Here is a 13,420-nt window from a genome sequence, read left to right on the forward strand (position 1 = left end):
TGTTTATATGTAGACATACATATTGGCCATCCATTAACCCAATGCAAATTTCTTATGATCTATTGATAAGAGACCACCACTAATGTATGCAATCACCTCTACTAGGTTAAACGTTAAAGAATTGCAACTACTTAAGGCATTTTTGCACTGTCACCTTAAAGTACTAGCCATCAGTTCTTGAGATGGCAGAAAACGTATATAAGTTCCAGTCTGATTTGCTGATCCCAAAACTATAGCAAAGTCCTGCTTTCCTGCCAGCTGGGGTGTATGTTGTGTATAGAGTAAAGTCATTGGTTAAATTCCTTGGCTATATTGCCCTCCCACTTTCTAAATATCACCAACCAACGGGAACACTATGGAGAACAGAGAAGCAATTATGTGCAAGTTTTCATAGATGATGATTCACACCTCTGTTACTTTGTACAGGACTTGTACAAAGATAGAGCAGAAGTGGTAAAAATAAGGCAGGAAAGCTGCCTATCTCAAAACTCAGCAGCTCCCTGTTTCCCTATTGTTAGCAGTATTGGTATTGCAGGACCTGCATGACAAGTGGGAAAGCTTTGCTTGTGTGGCTCCCCCAGGCTAACCAAATGCTGTTTGGCAGACTGTAGGGAGCTACAGGGTGCAGCCACAGCTGGTTGTTTTGTTAGCTCCCCTTATCTGGAGCAAAATAAGTATGGCAGTAAAGAAGTGGGTGCACTACTTATGGAAAAGGATGTGCCTGAAGCAGCCAATAGGAGTGGAATGATCCCCTTCCCCAAAGCTCAGTTGAGAATATTCCATAAACTGATCTGCTGTGAGTTTCTGCTAGTTTTGTTTTGTTTTGGGTGGGGACACTTATTTAAAACCAGAGCAACTGACAAGTTTTTTTTCCAATCATGAGCTAAGAATGAGATAAAGGCAATATCACAGGGACATGGCTGAATAAAGATTTTGCCAGGACATACATATTCATTTCTTGGCTAGTTGCAAATGATCTCCCTGATGTTATTTCATTTGTCTGCTGAAGTTTGTCTGTCTTGTGATAACATACGGTAGGTTATTTGCTTTATTGTGCAACGTATAATTCAACTTACCAACAATTGATTAAAATAGTTAGATCCCTGTGTACTGGTTTAGCTGTGGTTTGAATTGCCAGTTGCTAAGCACTTCTGGAATCTTCTAAGGTTCTTAGTCAAGAGTGGCCATTTCTCAACAGTTATTAAAACTTGAGAACTTCATTTCAGCAAAAATTACAGTTCTGCAGAGCATAGGTACGTGTCAGTGAGCATGTGGATTAGAAAGATCAAGGAATCACTGTTTATTTGTATTTCAAAAGGCTAATATCTCTCATCAAAGACTTCTAAGCAAACTTCCTCTTGTTAAAGAACAAAAGTCTGAAAGTAAAAAAATGTTATTTCAATGGATAGAACTATGCAAATAGTGGGAACCGACTTGGCCAATGTACAATATGTTAAATTACTGGTTAATGAGCTGAAGTTAGTATGAGCTCTAGATAATGAGGACCAACAAAAAATTCTTCAGCAGTTTGAACACTTTAAATAATGTAAATACTGTAGTTTAAATGGTTAAACTATTAAATGCAGTGCTGCCAGGTGTATAAAAGACACTGGCTTATACTTTAAAAAGACAGTAGACAGATTCATGAAGGATGGGATTATTACTGTAATGGCTAGTAGTCATGATGCTAATATGAGTTGCTAGGGGAGGCACCAGTAATTACAGTGTTTCTAACTTACAGTTGATCAGTAGTTTCAATCAATATTAGAGTAAACAAGCTGCAATAGTGTTGCCCATAAAACCATAAGTAACAAGGATATGTGATAATGATCTTGAGAGACCAGGAGGAAGAGCCCCCAACAGGGATCAGTTAACAAAATAAGTCTGAAGGAAGAGGGGTGGTGAAAGCATTCCTAGTTTTCTGGAGAGTGAAAGGGAGGGCTACTTTGAGATTGGCAAGATTGATGTTGGCCTTGCAAGGTATCCAAACAAGAAGCACAATGAGTTGTACTAGTTCCTAGTTTTCTGGAGAGTGAAAGGGAGGGCTACTTTGAGATTGGCAAGATTGATGTTGGCCTTGCAAGGTATCCAACAAGAAGCACAATGAGTTGTACTAGTTCTACCTTTATTGTAAAGTTAACAGAATCTTGCAAGTCTGAAAGTACTTCCATCTCTAAAGGGGGCATTAGTTACTTCTGGCATGTCTAGGCAGAAGCCATGTTTTTTAGTTCTTTACTTTTCAAGTCCTTTGTACTTTTGTAACAGCCTATAGTTCCAGAGATGGCAACCTCAGACACAAAATAGCTTAAAATTACACAAATATTTTAAGCCATTGGATTTATATTATAAAATGATACCTTACAACTTCTGAAGTTGAGGATGAGGGGTTTGCACCTATTGTATTAAAAATGCCCCTCTAAACTTTATAATGTAATCAATTACATTTTAAATTAATGTCTGATCATTTCCCTATAGTCCTTCAATATGTTGGAGTATGAAAGACTGTTAAAGAGCTTTTATTATAATTTGCTCATGTAAAAAATTACAGTGGTGTGAATTCTCTTTTGCAAGAGGGAAAAAACAGAATTATCACACTTATTCCTTGACCAGGAAAAAGGTCAAGACTTGCATTTCCAGGCAAGAGGTTTATAATCAAAATCTCATAACTGTCAATGTCTCTAGAATTAAAGCAGTAGTCTATACAATATATATTCCAGATCAGATTATTCTTGCACAATTTTTTCAACAATCCTCAAAGAAAAAATTAATTACATTGTTGACAGGCATCTGTCTAAATATGCCTTTATTTGACAAGACGGGAAAAGAGGTAGTATACACCCTTCAGAATATTTTCCAAAAAGGGTACATGTTCCCTAAATTACCAACATCCTCTAAAGGAACTTTTAGAACTTTACAGGATTTATCACTCTCGGGTGATTATCCTGAAAAGTGAACTCTGGAGAGATTTTATAAGTAGCAGAAATACCGACTGGAACATGGACTTTGCGGCTGATGTTCTGCAGAAGTACAGTTGTACTTATTCCTAGCACTGTAAATCTGTGCAATGAACAGGATGTGTAGGTAAGAATCTACTAATAGGAAAAACAACGCAAGAGGAAGGAGAAAGATCTTAACATGGGAAGTCACATCAGAGTGTGCAGAAGGAAGAGGAGGTTTGAAAAGGGCCATCAGGATACCTGCATGAAGGAAATATTCATAACCATAGATTGGGGGCAAGGGGTGAAAGAGTGGTATATAGATGTAAAAACTATGCAGATGAACTATATGTGATTCTACCCTGAAGAACTCCAAAGGGACCTTGCTGACCAAGCACATGTAGGTAGAATTGAAAAAGTGCTCAAAAAATAGGGCAGAGGAAATGTGGGCCAATTCTAGTCAATTGAATTGGCTGACCAGATAATTTCAATAGTTGATTTAAGAGGATTAGTGCAGCATTTTTGATGTAATGGGGTTTTATATTACCCTGTCCCACAATATTTTTGTGGTATCCTCCAAAACCAAACTTCTACTATTCAATTAATGGGTATCCTGAATCTTCTAGATGTTGGGAAGTAGAACTACCATCTCCTGATCTTGTTTCTATTTATGTCTAACTTTTTAATGGTTTTTGAAGAATGTTTAATGCTTTTTTGCACACCATGCGGTCATGTTTCTGAGATAGGTGGCCATGTATATTTGATAAATAAATAGCCATCCAACTAAAACACATGAACCTCTTCCCTACAAGAAAGGATTTGGGACAACTTAGCTTGGAAAATAGGCAGCAGAGTTAGAAAGTTCTTGAGAGGTATAAAACCATGCATGATGAATAAAATGAACTTTTCTTCCTCTCTCACATAACAATGACATTGGGTCATCCAATGAAGCTGACTAGGGGGAGATTCAAAACAGTAAAAAGAATGTGCTTTTGTGGGGCAAAGCACATTCTTTAATTGAGGAATTAATTACCAAAATACTTGGTAATATCTGTTACATTAGATGGTTTTAACAACAAATTGGATAAATACATGCAGGACAGATCTATCAAAGGCTATTGGTTTTGAAAATCCAAGACCAGTTGAGGGTGATATTGATATTATATCTTCATCTTCTCAGAGGCATCTAGTTGGTTACTATGAAAAACAATATGCAGGACTAAAATCAGCTTTGGCCTCATCCAGTAGGGCCATTGTAGTGTCCTAATGTTGTTAGAAGTGGATTTCAGGATGATTAGTATGTGAATTGTCCGCATTGGAAAATAATATTTTTCTCCTCAGAGATCAGCTGCATCATCTTTTCTAGTGAGTATATATCAGGCATCATTTCTATAAGAACAGATCAGTATTGCCTGTTTTCAAAGATAAAAAGTATTAAGCAAATGAGGCCTGAGTTTTTTGCATTATGTGTGTTTTGTTTTAAAAAACAGGAATTTGTGTCACAGTAACTAGAAGCACATTTCACTATCATGGCTGAAGATGAGAAAAAGCAGTTGCTTGAATATAATCAGATGAGGGAATCGGGATGCTTGCTAGAAGGAAGGAGTGAAACTTGTTGGCTCAGGCCCCAGAAAAAGCATTTTCCTCAAAGTAATCGGGCTTCAGCAGAGAACTACAAAGAAGAAAAACAGGAGTGTGACAGTGGCAGGACATCCTGGATAAAAACAACTCCTCCTCATCATAAAGAAAAAAGGCATTTTCCTGAAAAAAGTAAGTGCACATATTGCACTTCAAATATTGAACTTCACACATCTGTAATTTCTTAAAATTAAGAGGAAGAATTCAGTTGTGGTGGGTCCATCTATTGCTGCAAACTGAAAATTTTTATTGGTCCAGATATTTTACTGTATTGAGTGTATGTGTTCTTATGTATGTTTGTATGTACGTACTTACATCACTTCTGCTTTTGTCGTTAAGCAAATCAGCATGGTTCGCTAACTGATACATTATATGATCACAACTTGCAATACTGCTGACTTCTCTATTTATTCTGCTTGTTTGGAAGCTGGTTATGAAGCACACAAATGTCAGTCATGTAACCAGGGGACACTGCTGGCCATAAATGTGAGGATTGGTTGCAAAACCTTTTTTTCCAAATGTAACTTTGAACAACTGCTAAACAAGGAAGTTGGTAAGCGAGGATTACCTATATGTACAGTACATACAATCAAACCCAGGTGTATGTTAAGTATCTTGAGGCAGCTCTCTGAAAAGCATTTTCTAAAGATCATACACTTTCCCTGTTTCACTGAAAGGCTAAGATCTCTAGGTATAGACATCCTTTTCCTTCCAAAAACAATCAAAACATTTTAAATTATACTTCCTTTTTCTTCCCAACAGATGAATGGTGAGGATACAGGGGGATTAAAGATGACGTTAGACCTAATAAAGCTCTAAACAAATTCCAGGTTGATTGCATGATTAATAATTTTTTTAAATCTGTTTTTAACTTTTGTATTTTTTGTTTTAACCACCCTGTAAACCGCCCTGAGTCCTTCGGGAAAGGGCGGTATATAAATATAATAAAATAAATAAATAAATCTCCGTTTCAAAGCCGAAGAGCCAGCACTTGTCCGAGGACATCTCCGTGGTCATGTGGCCAGCATGACTAGACACCAAAGGCGCACAGAACGCTGTTACCTTCCCACTGTAGTGGTCCCTATTTTTCTACTTGCATTTTTACGTGCTTTCGAACTGCTAGGTTGGCAGAAGCTGGGACAAATAACAGGCACTCACTCTGTTACGTGGCACTTGGGATTCAACCCGCCAAACTGCCGACCTGATCGACAAGCTCAGCGTCCTAACCCACTGAGCCATAATTATAATTTAAGGATACATAGCGGTCTGTCCATATCAGTGTCATCTTAATGGGATCTAACAGGCACTGTTCTCTATCACACCTGCCCCTGGTTATCTCCTAAGGCCCATGACCCCAATCCCTCATTTTTCAAGAATGCCTTAAAACTTTGACACCTCCTCTAATGATTGATCCAGAGTTATTCAGGGAGGTCTATGGTTGAATTTGGCCTTGAACCTGGCTCTCCTGGTCTAAACCTTATATTGCACTGATTTTCACACATTAAAACTATAGGAAAAGAACCAATTCAGCTTTTTAAGAGTCAATATTATATGTTATTCTGCCGATGAATTAGTATCATTGCTATTGCATGTGCTCCAAAATATTATTCAATGATGGGGAAATAAAAATCACGCTCTCTTCTTTTTCTTTCTTTCTTTCTCTTTCTTTAATTTAATTTAGTTTAATTTAATTTATTGGCTGCCCAGTTACAATATGACTTAATATATCTTGTAATCAAGCAAACAGGTATTCTATTTTACTGAGTACTCTTTGGGCTTAATCAGCTTTTTTGTAAAACCAATACTGATGTTGAATGTATAATAGCAGAATAAGCTACTACATTATCCCTATTCAATTTATTTTGGACCACTATGGAGAAACCCAGTGCTGTTTTTACTAGCCATAATTTTATCTTGCTTGCCTGATAATTACACAATTCATTTTTATGATCAGAGGAAATCCTGCTGAAGTAGCTTTTCACTTTCAAGAGCTCAAGGGTGATTTTATAGTCTTGCAATAATTTTTACTGTTCAGTTACTTTCAGAGATAGATATTAAAAAAAATATGAATGGCACCCGTTACATTTTCTCTTTGAGGAAGCATAGGATATCTTTTAAAAAAAGACTTAAGAATTTTGACCTGAAATAAATGCTAAATATGGGAACTTATGAATTACCCTCCTGGATCCTTTCAGTTCAGCATCCTGTGAGCCAGGAAATCCATTTAGTTTGTTGGCTTGATTTAACCTTACCACCTAAGCATTTCAGGAATCCATGATCAAAACTGTTCAGTGAAATATAGAAGCCCAGGAAATGTGCAAGTAAAATGGCCAAGAATCCTCAGTAAAGACTGTCCTCTAGTTAAGCTTTGCTCTTTGAACAGTTGTTCAGCGCAATGTAATTAAGGTGCTGGAATAGGACCTGGGGAACCCAAGATCACATCTCCTGGCGGTCTCATTAGATGACCTTTAGACAGCCACTCCCTCTAAGACCAGCTTATCTCACAAGGCTATCATTGTAGAGAAAATGGAGAAGAAACTGCTTACGCATTCTGCCTGCTTCTAAAACTGTAATAGCTAGTTTAGTATAGCAGTTAAGGCAACAGCCTAAACACTGGGAGACTGTGAGTTCCAATCCCACCATGGGTATGAAGCCAGCTGGGTAACCTGTGGCCAGTCAATTTCTCTCAGCCCTATGAAGGAGGCAGAGGCAAACCACTTCTTTAAAAATCTTGCCAAGAAAACTGCAAGGATTTGTGCAGGCAGCCTCTGAGAATTGGACATGATTGAGCAGAAGGGGAAAAAAAACTTTAAAAAGAAAAATAGGGTAAAAATCAAAAGAAGTATTATTAAGGTTAGTTGCATGTAGCCAGATGTTTGGGCTGGATTTGGCATTTTTATCCACCTATCAAGTCCTTCCCAAGGATCTGGGATAACCAGATATATTGTTTGATGGTGCTAAAGGTGTATTGTTCCAAGATGTAAAGTTCACACAAAAAAAACAACTCCTGCCTTTTGCAATTTTGTTAATGCCAATGATGTTGAAGTGGTGCTCCAGATGTTTTGGGATTGTACCCACGATGTCTATTACTATCGGTATTAATCTTTGCTTCCTTTTGCCATCGTCACTGTATTTTGTGATTTTCTCCAGTTCTTTCTCTTTTCTGCTGTCTTCAGATACTGCCACCTCCACTATCCAAACTTTTTTGTCTTTCTTATCAACAATTGCTAAGTCTGAGCAATTATATAGCAGGTGTTTGTTTGTTTGAATTCTAAAGTCTCAGATCACTTTAGCATCATCTTCTATTGCTTTGTCTATTTTTGGTCCCGCCACTTCTTATTGGCAGGCTAATGGTACTTCTTGCAGATATTCCAATGCATCATTTTTGGTACTTTGTGATGCCATTATCTGTATCATTATTTTTTCAAAAAACAGTAAGAAAGGAGAACATTGAGCTTCCACCCAGTTAGCAGAAAAAAGAAGCACCCAGATTCCTTGGAAATAAACTCTCCAACTAGAATATTTCTATTTAAAGACATGAAATCAACAGTAAATAATCTGCATCTATGTATTCTTCTGAGATGGATGGCTATATATATTTGATAAATAATGTCTGTGTACCAATAAAGGAGAATATTTGTAACTCAGGGTTGCAATGAGGAGTCTTTGATGGTCTCTGAGCTTGTTTTCTTGCAGACATTTCATTGCAGTCTAGCACTGATGATGATACCTAGTTTGGGTAATGAAATCTCTGCAAGAAAACAACCAAGCTCAGAGAGCACTAAGGACCCTTGATGTGTGTACTCTTAACATACATACACATGTACATATATGCATATGAGTATGTAAGCTCTGTGCAAATCCATGTTATTTCTGCTCCTTGGTAACATCTTTCAGAACAGACGAATAAAAATGCAGTCGTTTTTTATAATTGATTCTAACTGGCAGACTTATTCTGAACTAATTGAAATATGCAGGGTGTTTCAAAAGTTATTTCATAGCCTAAGAGTAACCCTAACAAGACACTATAAGATCATTGTGGGTTATTTATCACACATTGTCCCATTAACACCAAATCACTCCCTGACAGAGTGAATTGGATTGTTCTGATATGAAACAGACATCATAGATGGTTTCAGAAATCTTGTATAACTTGTGTTTGTACACATTTCAACTACTATGACATGCTGTAAGATTATTGTATTGCCTGAAATGGTATAGGGTTTCCTGCCTGAGCAGGGGGTTGGACTAGATGACCACCAAGATCCCTTCCAACTACTACTACTACTTATTATTATTATTATTATTATTATTATTATTATTATTATTATTATTATATTGTTATTTATTATTATTATTTTTATTGAAAAGTTTTAAAATACATTTTAAAAACATAAACTCCCTCCCCCTCCCCCCCCACTTACCCTCCCTCACCCTCCCCCCCCAACTTCCCAGAGCTGAATACAAACTTTACAAACTTAAGCTAAAATATGCTAACTAAAAAAAAACACCTTAAATTCTATCACACTTTAACTCCCCTTAAACATAACTAAATAACTAACTAGTAATGAATACCTAATAATACATCATATAAAACTAATACTTATTCATACGCTAAATGAAACTTTTGGATTTAAGATAAATGCGCAAAAAACTAAAATATTGTCTAAAAATATGACTATAGAACAAAAGGTTGTTTTAGAAGAGTTAACGGGATTTGAAATAGTAAAAAAGATTAAATATTTGGGGGTATATCTTTCAGCTTCAAATGTAAAATTATATAAAAATAATTATGAATTGTTATGGTTAAAAATACAAAAAGAGTTAGACAGTTGGAAAAAATTACAATTATCTTTATTGGGAAAAATTGCAGCAGTAAAAATGAATGTTTTGCCAAAAATTTTATTATTATTATTATTATTATTATTATTATTATTATTATTATTATTATTATTATTATTATTTGATAATAAAAATGTTATATAACCAGGTGGTTCTGTTTTTCACTTTGTATTTATTTTATCTTTCAGACAATGCAATTTTTGGATGAGAGGTCTTGTAAGAAACAATTTCTCTGCTGGAGTACTGAAGTTGTGCGCACTTTACCTAATTGAAAAAACAAGTGTGTTGTCTGTGTGTATACGCATGTATACATACATATCACAAATATTTATTTTTGAGACTGAACTTAGCTACAAGATTATGGTTGATTTTGTAAAATAGATTTGCCTGGATTATACAAAATAAAACAGTATGTTGAAATAAATGTCCTTCATTTCAGAATTATTTTCTCAGTATTCTCCATAATAATCATATGGGGCTAGACAGTATCATCATACAAAGCTGGTTTTCTCCAAGTTACTGGAACATACATAAAAAATTGGAGTCACAGCTTAGTTCTCAGTTTAATGTATTATTGTGTTACACTATACAAAGCTGTTCACATGGTAATCTTCCCAAGTTTCCCAACTAGGCTGTCTGCAGACAGCCTATCATGCCTGAACAGGATAATTTTTGACAGCTGAACTTTTTTTTTTTAAAGTCTGCTTACACTTACATCATTTTTTCTATTCACTTGAGGTAAAATGAAAAAAGCTGAGTGGTAGCATTTGTTTTTTAAAAATCACATTTCTACTAAGTTTTATTCTCTTCTATGGTACATAAAGTTTGGGGAATTGTGCTTTTTCAGCACCGATGAAAGATATAGAAGTCAAAAGAGCTACCAAGATTTTATTTTAATTTTAAAGCTGGTTGTTGTGCTTGCATACAATGTCTATATAAATTTTATTTTAGTCTGTATAGATGTATGTTTTGTACATTTGTGCATGGGTGTGTGTGTATTTCACACAAAATATGTACATGCACTAAGACCTGTCAGCAATAAGGTCATTGTTTTCCTGGTAGAAAAAGATGGGAAGGTAGAGCAACAGGAAAATTGTACAATGGGAGAACATCGTAGCCTTCAGTCCTGAGTAGCTTGGAAGCTTGCTAAGATGTCTCAGTCTGGATAAGTTTTTTTAAAAAAATTAGTTTAAAGTCCAGCTGCCACAAGCAGAGGGTAGAAGCAGTTTAAACAAGAAGCTCAGATTTGTCCTTTATCAGGTGGAAAGTAGCACAGGTGTCTCAAACCCCAGTTATGGGTGATAAAACACACAGGGTGATAAAACACACAGGGAGCAGAAGAAATTATCAGGCTGCTAACTCAAGCCACAAAGTAGGGTCATGGTTGGTATGAAGACTCAAAAGAGTTTCTGGGAGGAGAAATTTCAGACCTTGCATTCCACTTATAGGCTGACCGATTCCTGTGGCTAAAACAAAACAAGGTAGAGAGGCAGAGTAATGCCCCATCTCCTGCCTCCCATCCTCCCAATATTTTCACCAGAGGACATTGCAATCCAGTTCACATTTTTTCAAAAACCTAATTATTTGAGCTTACTCTGTCCTCGCTGAGCACAGCTAGTATTCGACTAATATACATTTCAGTGTAATATAAAAATACTTTTGTATTTTTTACACTATAAGTAAAAAATACACTCATATTTTTTTAGAGGTATGTAAGCCATTTAGCCTCAAGAAAAACCTTTGAACTACATTGAAACAAGTTCAAAGACTTTTCTGGATGGGAAACGCATTCCTTTCAAGCCAAAAATAGCCCTTTGAAGATTAAGTTCCTTCTAATGATTTAAAAACTTCTGATATTGTGATAGCAGAATGTTTCCGGCCTCTCAGATAAATTCCACTAAATGCTTGCTTCTACACTGACCATGTCAGTCTTGTATATCAGTCTTAATGAAATGATTTGAGATTTGTCACTGAAAGCATAGCTGTTTTTTTATCCCGATACTGGCACAGTCATTGCTACTTACATCTCACCTTCAAGTGCCTTCAGTCTTCTGGAAGCTGAAAGTGACCTTAAAAATACTGATCCATCTCCAGGGATAAATTAAGGTAAAAAAATATGGAGGGATAGAATTCACATCTGTGGTATCTGAAGCCTACAGTCATAATTAGCAGTGCACATTAAGATACAAATTTGGTGAAGGCTCTGCTGAAAGTTATCTTCCATGCAGTCTCTTTTCAGAACTACAGTTCCCTGGAGAAAGGTTGAGGTTTAGGTTCTGTGAAAACATAACTCCCATTGTTGGCCCATAGTTTTCACAAGGCAAAAAAACATTTCCTGAGAACAAGATAGCTCTGAGTTTAAGAAAATGTCATGTCAGGCAGTCATTCTCAAAACATTTTATCTCCATAAATATTATTTCTTGGAATGCAGAGAAACAAAAGGTATGCGCCCTAATTGTTAGCACAATACATAAGCCAAGAAAATCTTAATAGCAGAAATACAAACATTCTTCATTTATAATAACCACCAGATTATTATTGTGCTTTTAAAATGAGGATCAATAGATTCAACCAAAATAAGCAAAACCTTACTGGACCTCAAAACCTTAAAAGCTCTTTGAAACTACAATAACAAAGGCTTGCTTAAAATCAGACAAGAAAACATGTTTAATATGTCCCTCTAAATGTTTAGATTTCTACATTATTGATGCATGGCACAAAGTTTATCTGTATTCTGAAACATGATTAGGCATGAAAGGCAGGGCACCTGAGCAGGATCTGTCACACAAAGACAAACTGAATGTGTTTTGTTTGGCTTTCCCTTAAGCACTAGTGCTTCTTAAAGATTTTGTACATTGAATGTAGTCAGATGCATGAGTATTGTTATTTATCAGGCAGATTCTTATAGAATACTTAAGAGTAAGAACACTCAGATGACAATTAACAGCTACAGTGATACTGTGTTAATTAAAAGTGCTCCGGAAATGCTCCATTTTGACAACTTTCAGAAAAGCAGTACTGTACTGTATAATCAGAGCAATCTGAAGCTCCTGCAGAAGGCTGTTCCATAAAACATGCATCTCCTAGCCTTGGGTCTAATAACATGATAATGGGAGGCTATCAACAATTTTTCCCACATATATATATACTGGTGACACACAGTAGTCTTATTGATAATTATGCATCTTCTGTACCAAAGTATATTGATGTGTAATGAAATTGACAACACATGGACAGACTCAACCATAGTTTCAACTGGGAAACTGAGCATCCTAGACCAAGCTGGATCCGAAAAGTATTAATTCCTAGAAGAATCCCTAGTCACAGAGATAAACCACATTCACACACAATGAAAAGTTAAGAAGGAAACAAAAAGACCAGAACAGTCCTGCAGCCAACATCCAGATAAGCAGGGATTAACACCATGCATACAAGCAGAAACCAATACCCTAATCAAGGAACTACCAAGGATAAAACCACATCCCCACCAAAATTGGCAGAGCAACCTAAAGATAAAGGTAAAGGTTTCCCGTCCAGTCATTTGCGACTCTAGGGGTTGTGTGTGTGTGCTCATTTTTGTTTCTTAACCATGGTAGGGAGCATGGTTGAAGATATTTCTGTGGTCATGTGGCCTGCATGACTATACACCAAGGAACACGGAATGCTGTTACCTTTCCACCAAAGTGGCACCTACCGTATTTATCTACCGGTACTTGCATTTGCATGTTTTCAAACTGCTAGGAGGGCAGGGATTGGGGAAAGTAACAGGAGCTCACCCCATCAAACGGCACCCATGCTGTCAGCTTTCTAGCTAACAAGCTCAGCATCTTTAACTGCTGAGCCATCATGCCCCCAGGGCAACCCACTATGCATAAACAGGGAGCAAGCCACACTCACTTGTACTAGTGATGCTAAATGATTGGGTGATAAAACATCTGCAAACAACCAAGCTCAGAGAGCACCAAGGACTCCACAGATCAGCTCTGAGCTACACATATGCTCTT

This window comes from Vipera ursinii (assembly GCF_947247035.1).
Source record: "Vipera ursinii genome assembly, chromosome: 1".
Taxonomy (NCBI): domain Eukaryota; kingdom Metazoa; phylum Chordata; class Lepidosauria; order Squamata; family Viperidae; genus Vipera; species Vipera ursinii.